This window comes from Macrobrachium rosenbergii, chromosome 14 (genome assembly GCF_040412425.1).
Source record: "Macrobrachium rosenbergii isolate ZJJX-2024 chromosome 14, ASM4041242v1, whole genome shotgun sequence".
Classification (NCBI taxonomy): Eukaryota; Metazoa; Arthropoda; class Malacostraca; order Decapoda; family Palaemonidae; genus Macrobrachium; species Macrobrachium rosenbergii.
In genome coordinates, this window is record NC_089754.1 from 20285303 (window position 1) to 20294498 (window position 9196).

At 36.1% G+C, this 9196-nt stretch overlaps 1 protein-coding gene across 1 annotated transcript in view; it reads right to left on the reverse strand.

The window, feature by feature from the left end:
• LOC136845751 (protein big brother-like) overlaps positions 1-8809 on the reverse strand; it is a 159429-nt gene extending 150620 nt beyond the window's left edge. Inside the window, 1 exon segment of the mRNA XM_067115996.1 lies at positions 8655-8809. The gene's annotated coding sequence lies outside the window, so the exon portion shown is untranslated.
• Between the last annotated feature and the right edge of the window lie 387 nt (positions 8810-9196).

Consider the following 9196-nt stretch of genomic DNA (forward strand, 5'->3'; position numbering starts at 1 on the left):
CTATGATGAGTGCTCAGTGGACTGACGAGAGGAATAAATTGGATGTGACAACTATAGAGGCTATTTTGCAGTGTAAGTGGAACATAAATTGCCATTGCAAAGAATTTTACTGGCAGGTATTAGGAAATATGGAACTTCTAAAGAAAGCAAAATCATCTGAGAAATACAACTAAAATAAAAAGTTCAATTTTCATTATTTCTGTGCATACAATTTTCTTATTTTCATTTATCTTCAGTTTTCATATGAAAAGATACTTTGGTATCTTAATTATTTGTAATGATTACAAATTTTCTGGATTATTTTCCGTTTCTTCAGTTTATTTATTGTAATTTGCATTAAATATTAGTTTAACAAATTTTTTCTTTATATCTATTAAAATACTTGCTTGATGTTTTTCACTGCGTCTGTATCTATTTATAATATGTTTATCTGGGGATGTCTATGTATTAGAGAGATTTTAAGAATGTCCCGGATTGCTTATCTTCAAATCTGGCAACCCTATGTATACCTAACTTCCGCCTTTATAAAGATGTTTGTGTGAAGCATAGGGAATGCAATCATCAAACAGACGGATACCTAAGTCCTCGCTACCAACCATTATAGGGCTTTATGTTAGGGAGGTCTATGGTATCACAGTTGATCAACCAGAGTCAATAATCGGAATCCTAGAATCAGGAGGGATTCGAACAGTCTTTACGATTCGGTCAAGGCTCTAGACAAACTTGATCACTTCGCACTATGCAACAAGCTATAAGAAAAACGGATAGGTGGATCCGTAAGACATTTCAAGTGTCAGCTAACAGATAATTATCCTAACCAGCCAACGTCGTAACAGGTGTCCCGCTAGGAACTGTTCTCGGTCCTTTTCTCTTTATTATATAATAATCAGTGATATTGATAATAACCCCCAAAGCTCTACTATATCTTCATTTGCGGATGAATCGGCCTTTTCATACTCACGTGAAAACTGTGAACAATTTCGAAATGCACGTGGGATGATTTGTCACCAGACACAAATGAACAAACTAATCTTTAAGTGGTACAAATTCAAGCACATTCACTGTGTTAAAAGACAAATAAATCTCGATCATTATCTTGAACCGGTTGGGAATGCCGTTACCATATAGCACCAACTAGAAGGTCTGGGAGTCACCATCTCTGACGACTTAACGTAGCCTACCCATAATGACAGAACCTTAACAAATTGTCATTTGTGGTCACTATGGATACCGAGAAAGTTTCCATAACACCATGTTAACTCTGTGGGTGACGCTGATTAGACCTATCACAGACTATTACTCCCAGTGCGGTCGCCCCTCCCACACCCATATATATATATATATATATATATATATATATATATATATATATATATATATATATATATATATATATATATATATATATATATATATATATATATATATATATATATATATATATATATATATATATATATAGCAAAACATATAGGCTACAGGGCGTGCTATTCAGGTTCACGAAAAACTGTATAACTTCCACGGCCACGGCCTTTCCTACTCTACCAAACAGTTGACGATAAAATTAAGTATAGCATTATAGCGTACGCACGAATGCTGCAGAATTTTCTACATCTCCAAAACTAAAACAGGGCTTGGCTTCAACTCTGCTTTAACGTACTTTATCATAACCCAGCTGAGATTCTTGTACATCGCCATTTGCTCTCACGGCGTCTAACCAATGGAATTGTTTTCCAGACTGTATCTCACCAATTATATATCATATCAGCCTGTAGACACATTTAATCTTGAGTTAAACAAATCCTGAGTATTCTACCAGAAGAGCCAAGATGCAAAGCCACTGGCTATTTCAGGCCACAATTCTACTTTGATCTGGCACCTTGTATTCCATTCCGAAGTCTGACTCGGGATCTTTTCTGTCAGTAACTACAGTCGGAACATCGGAGTCCACACAGGGGAGGGACTTTAGGCGGTAGTCCTTCATTCCCGGATGTGCGGAACCAATCATCAGGTACCCTCTCGCTCCAGCTATGCTATGACTTTCTACCAGATACTTTAACTCCCTGAGCCTTGATCAGGTGTTTGCTTTTTTTTTTTTTTTTCACGAATATACTGCCCAATCAGTTATAAGTTTATTAGCTGAACTCTCTCTCTCTCTCTCTCTCTCTCTCTCTCTCTCTCTCTCTCTCTCTCTCTCTCTCTATATATATATATATATATATATATATATATATATATATATATATATATATATATATATATATATATATATATATATGTGTGTGTGTGTGTGTGTGTGTGTGTGTGTGTGTGTATGTGAGCGTGTATACTTTACGTGTTTTAGTATCTGAATAGTTTTGGTTTTCTCAGCATTTTTATGGTGAATATATCAAGACGGTCCTAGCAGCCAAAAGAAAGCTTGGCTAAGCAAGAAAAGTGTATTTTTAATACTTCTCAAGAGATGAAACACCTGCCATCTTAGAAGAGATGGGGTGATCGATACAGGAAGAAGAGCAGAGAATACCACACATTCCAAAAGTTAATGTTACGACGTTGTGATTCCCTTAAAGTATCTGTGGGTTTGGCAACCAAGTAGTGTATAACAAGGACGGGGTATAGAGACAGCAACCAGTCAAATAGCATTGGAGAAAAATGCCCGTCGTAATTTATGGTTATTCCAGGGTGGTAGAGATGGATCAATTATTAGGTGGGCTTTTGACTCATCTCTATTATGTAGAATATTGTGTAATGAGCCTCCATTGACTGTCAAACGATGCCCTAAGATAGGACGAAGGTCTATTTAATTCTTAAGAGGCAGCTTAGCCTTTTAGGAACAGACTTATTCAGTCCCGGGATGCAGTAATCCCAAGAAATCCCACTAATTACTTTAATGCCCAAAATACAGATTGTTGTGAGGAGCTCAATTTTCAGAGAAGCAATCATTATTTTGAAAGTGAAAATAAGTTCAAGATAAAGAGACTGAAGGGAAGGTGGCCATAAAAGCATCGAGCTGAAAAGTAGGAAAAGGTTGGGGAGAGAAAAGTTCATTAAAAGACTTGACCAAGCAAGGAAAGTGGCTGAAAAAGGCAACACAGCATCATCAGTTATAACACCAACAGACTACTAATAAAAGAAAATTGATGGATGCAGAGGGAAGACATGAAACAATAAGTATGGATTTTAACTAACAGGGCATTATACCAGACCTTAAAAGCTTTTAGTGTCAAAAGCATTAGCACAGGACTCCTTAAAATTTCTGAGATTCTGAGACAGGAAGGCCAAATATGACTTAGGAATGATAAAAGATCACCGGATGATCAGATTTTGCCTTGAAGCACACACACTAGAGACTGAACAGAAGGTTGCAAAAGGCCTACCTTTTTATGTAGCCATTCTGCAGTTTCAAATACTATACCATTAGTTACAGTAAAGGCAATCTCAACAAAGTTGTAGGCATGAGAATTTAAAGGGACGCAGTACAATAGGAGCAATCCTGAGGATTAGAATTAGAGAAAGAATTAAGAAACTCGTGGTAGCATGTAGATAACATGCTCCACATCATTAACATTAGACAATTTAAGAGTATTCCCACTTCTAAGACCAAAAAATTGGAGAGTTCAGCCACCTGATACGGTGAATGGTGGGATTTCCAACACAGAAGATTGTAAGGTCACCTGGAGGGAATATAGGTATTCTAAAGGATAGTACTTGAAGCAGATAAAAGTTGTAGTTGTATGCAAGGAAACACAACTATATGACCTTGAAACTTGGAGAGTCGAGAATGCGAGAGATGAATTCTACGGGTCCTCAATTCGCCTTCTCATATATATACAGTATATGTAATATATATAATATATTAATAATATTTATATGTATATATATACTGTATATATGATTATAATTACTACTCACTTTAACACGTGATTCTTTTACTACGTATCACCACAGGTGAAAAAAATGAGAGACTGGGTGTGGGTCCTGACCGGTTTCAACTTTATTTTACAGCTGAAACCGGTCAGGACCTACATCCACTCTCATTTTTTCACTTTGTGGAGATGTATATATATATATATATATATATATATATATATATATATATATATATATATATATATATATATATATATATATATATATATATATATATATATATATGTGTGTGTGTGTGCGTGTGTGTGTGTGTGCGTGTGTGTGTGTTAGATTAAACAAGTGAGCGAATGATGTCATTTAAAAGTGGGTCTCTATTACCATTTAATATCTTTACGGATGAAGTGAAACAGAAATGCAGAAGAAAGGCATTAGACTTAGGTGAAAAGTTGTATAATATGAAAATGAGCCATAAATGGGAATTGGAACAACTTATTCATAAATAACACTGGCCCAACAGGAATAGTGAGAGAAACTGCAGAAAGTAGTGTGTTTAAAAGTGTTTGCAATAAGAAAATTAGAATTGCACAATGAGAAAGAATAAGGTTATCAAGAAAAATGGAAAAATGTTACATGGAGCATTATATGTTAATATGGATAATGTTAAAATAGGATTGGTTGATTTGCTCAAGTATTTATTAGTACATAAAATGGTTGATGGTGAGAGGAGTGAAGATGTGAAACACACAACAGTTGACGGAAGAACAATACCTGGGTGTGTGCTGAGGATATGGTAAAGATTTGCATTGTCTACAGAAACGAAGGTAGGAATGTGTGAAGGGATTGTTGAACAAAGTCTCCTTTAGGGAAGGGAATTGTGAGTGCTGAATGCAAATAGAAGAAAAAGGTTGAAGCTGTTGAGATGAATATTTTCTGTACTCTATGTAGCTTGAGCGGAACTGGAATGATAAGAAATGTGGGGATCAGTAAAATTGGTAAAACGATCAACCAAGATCATATTTTAAGTCAGTGTGTTTTGAGATGCTTCTTTCATGTGGAACGACTGAAGTACAGTATAGGCTGGTGAAAGGGATATATAATTTGGAGGAGGGAGTACAGGAAGACCATGAAAGTGCTGGATAGATGGGGTTCCAGAAGTTAGGGAAAGGAAGGGATTTAATATTTAGGAGGTACAAACAAGTGAACAATTTAAAGGTGAATGACATAGTACGTTCGGTGAGCAACTGACAAGCCTTCTGCGTAGGTGTATGGGCGGGGGGTGGCAACTGTTGTTCTATTTTCTGCAAAGGGTATTCATCCACGATTCAGCAGGTAAAGTATGTTTACCCTGAAAGCGAGGCACTCCAGGGAAAATCGTAAATAATGGTCACTGCCATTCCATATCTTAATTCCAAACTACAGATGAACAATCGTGAAGAAAACTTCAGCCATAACAGTCGCTACATATAAATACACTGAAGGCTAATCAGCACCACATTGAACCCTTCTACAAACTCTTGCATCTTCCGCATTATCTACCCAACTTCATCTAGATCTTTCTCTCCTCCTGCTATTCTAAAACTCATGAATTATAGACTCTTCACCCTATCCACCTCCATTCTTTCCATAAGACCAAAGCTGCTCAAAATACTAATCGATCCTTTCACCCATGCTAACCTTTGTACCACTTCTGCAAATCCCCACACTTCCCCCCTTTCAATTCTTCATACAGCATGTATACTACTCAAAACATAAGTCTCATCAGCTTCTACCTTTTTCTTTCATCATATTTAACTGTCAAAACTTCCCACGTACAAAAATGAAGCTTATGGAAGCCAGTATAAGAAGTAATGAAGGTTAGCATGGGTTTGGGAAAAATTAGTAAAAGAGTAGGCTTGTAGTAGATTTTTGGAAGTAACCATACTAGAGAAGTGCAGGATGAGAAAAGTGCTGAGTCACAGAAGAGGTGAAGCATGACAGGCAGCAAGGCATGATCAAAAGATTGTGAAGAGAGTAATTATCTACAAAAGCCTAGGTATGTGTATATATATGTGTATATATATATACATGTATATTATACACTGTATCATATATGATACTTTTCTATAAATCTGTAAATATTTACAGTATATTTAGGCATTACCTCTCTTCCTTCTCAAAACACTTTTTTGAGAAACTGTTTCATTGTTTTTTCTTACATTCTAAGATACATAATTTTTTCATTATTTTAATAATTTCTTGTTTTTCATTTCTCTTGTTTTATTTTACACGTTTGTCTTAGCTATCATCACTTTAACCAGATATTTGTATTTTTTTTAATGTCTTTTGTACAATATACTCCTTTCTTACATGTAAATTGTATCTTTTGAATTTTCATTAAATTCTCTCTCTCTCTCTCTCTCTCTCTCTCTCTCTCTCTCTCTCTCTCTCTCTCTCTCTCTCTCTCTCTCTCTCTCTCTCTCCGGTTATACTTCAGTTACCTAAGTCACAAGATTTACTGTCCCTCTGGAGGACACACTTAACTCTCTCTCTCTCTCTCTCTCTCTCTCTCTCTCTCTCTCTCTCTCTCTCTCTCATCATACATAGTGAGTTATTGTCTATCAATGACGAAAGTTAATTTATGCACTGGAATCCAACTGAGTTCTCTTGCAAGCAAATTTAATTAAATATCGGGTACCTTGTCAGCGATGATTTTGCTTATTCTTTATATATTTATTTATTTGTTTACAATGGGCAAAAATTTATTTTCTATTAGATTGAATGAACAGCATTTTGTGGGGCTGAACAGCAATTTTACATCTGAATAGTAATGACAGTCTGTATTTTAATCTTCTTTTCAACTGCTAAACGCATTCATGGGAAGCCCTATAGTTTTATTGCCAACAAGTCACCTTAAAAAAGATGCTTTCAACAAAATCGGTCAATCGCTCAAATTTTACAAGATTGGTGACGTCGAAGGTTGCTTTGATCTGCTTTCCTTTATAAATACCATACACCGGTGCGTTTTAATGGTCTATGTAACTCTAGAATCATATTTCTTTCAAAACCATCGGAACTAAAAAAAAAAAAAAAAAAAAAAAAACATTCATAAGGCAATACAAGATATGGGAGCTATATTCATTTTACTGGACCTTGATAGCCACTTAAAATTCAAGATTTTGAAAAAGAAAACGAAATTTCGTAAACTGTAAAAGCCAAAATTCATTTCTGAAACTAAGTTATCATTGAGGGAGCTTCTTAGTTGTTAATTCTACCCTCCAATAGGCAAAACTAACCTTTGTATATTGGCAAAATCATAAACTATTTAAAAACGTTCGAAACTTAATCATTTCTAGTAACGTTGCATAACGAAACGTTTGTCTTTTTCTACGACGGGAATAAATTGATGTAAAACGGTGTGAATAGTCTCACTCCGAGTCATTAAGGAGGAAACATCTTATCATGGAATAGCATAACCTTACATCCTTATATCCGGCCAAGGCTCTAAATTGGAAATCAATTTTCGTGGAACACAGCAATCAGTTCAGAACCTTTAAGACGGACACGACGTTATTTCCCATTTAAGCTACGGATGGACGTAGCCATCATTTTTCCAAACCTATCAAAATATGAAATTAATTTTTTCCGTGGGATTCTATAAGTCTGTAATGAAGAGAATCCTTCTACAGGAGAAAATGATGGTGGGTAATTTTTTTTTTTATTAATTGACAAGAATCAGTTATGTATCCTAGAACCCTGGGTATAAAATGAACGACGTGTTTTGGTTAATTGTTGCTCCATGCTATCTGATTAAGAAAGATTATTTTTTTTATTCAGAATAATCATTTGCAAAGTCAAAAATTCTTACAAGAAATAGAAAATAGGTATTAGCCATTCATTATGGTAAAATGCTAACATTATTCCTTTAGACGATAAATTTATAAGTAAAAGATACAAATTCCTCTGGAAAAATTGACAATAATAATCATATCGACGATAATGATAATAATAAATCTGACCAAATATCGATATCTCTTCATTTACAAATAATAACTACAGTTACTCAAGTTACTGAGGTGGAACTGATGGTTGGTGTCTCAGGCCTCGTGAAAGTTCTAGAATGCCGTAGATTCTGGTAGGCCGGCCATGGCGTGAAGGAAACACATCATTCTTTATGACAGCTAATTATACGATGGCTGTCCTGTAATATTCATAAAATCCTTATAGCACATCAGTAAGGTGGCGGTGAAGGAGGGGGAGGGGAATCAACGTCTCAAAATCTTTCAAAAGCATTTCTATATTTCAATAGTGCCAGTTCTGATTCTTTCGAGTGTTTATTCTCACCTTGGGACGAGTAAAGACGTAAGGTGTTCTAAATGAAATTTCATACGTGTATAACTTTTGATACGACTTCAGTCCAGTGTTACGCAATAATGCATTTGAAGAACTTTCTTGAGTCATTCAGCAATGAATATTAATCAGCTTGCGAACAAATTCCAGACCATGAATTTTACATAGAGACAGACATACAGACAGATCACGCTCGCTGTACTGTTCCAGAGAAATTATAACGGTTATGCTTTGGTTATGCTTTCTCTCTTCCTTAGCCAAGCGTAGTTAAAACTTCCGAACATAGAAATAAACCATTCATGAGTTGTTTGTATGGAATAGGTAAAGCAATTAATTTTTCTCCTTACAATCTAAAGTTTCCCCATCGATCATTTAAGGCCTAGAGAACCTGAGAGGTTATTATGAATATGGCATTGAATTGTTGTTTAGTGCTTGCATTACGAAGATAAAATAATCACCTCACAGAAATTGCTTGGGAGCAACTAGCACCAGCTGTCAGAATGATCCTCAAGCACAGAGAGACACCATCTGTGTATAGCGGTCACGTTGCAGTTGGGCAAGAAACTCAGAGCTCACATGTGCACAGATCACTAGATAAAGACCAACTGACCACCTGCCGAAAGGGAGCCTCCATTGATCCAGCCACGCCCATTTATAATTGGCGAATGCTATTGGTTGAATGCAGTAGAGGCAGGGCGGAACTTGGGAGGAGCCAATTCCGCTTGGGATGAAAGTGGGAATGGCTTAGCCTACCATTGGCCACATGGTGACGTGGGCGTTACCCTTCCGAGGGCACCCATTTATGTACCCCCTCTCTCATCGTCTCCTATTCCTGTGTCCCTGACTCCACAACTTCGAGCAGAGAAAAAAGCGGCCATGAAATAGAAGAGCCGACTTATTAATTTGAGCAAATTTCTGACCAGGGCTTGGCGCCATTATTTCGAAGGTCATTAAACTACATTTGAAGCTGGAGAAACAACTTATGGAAAGAACTCACTTT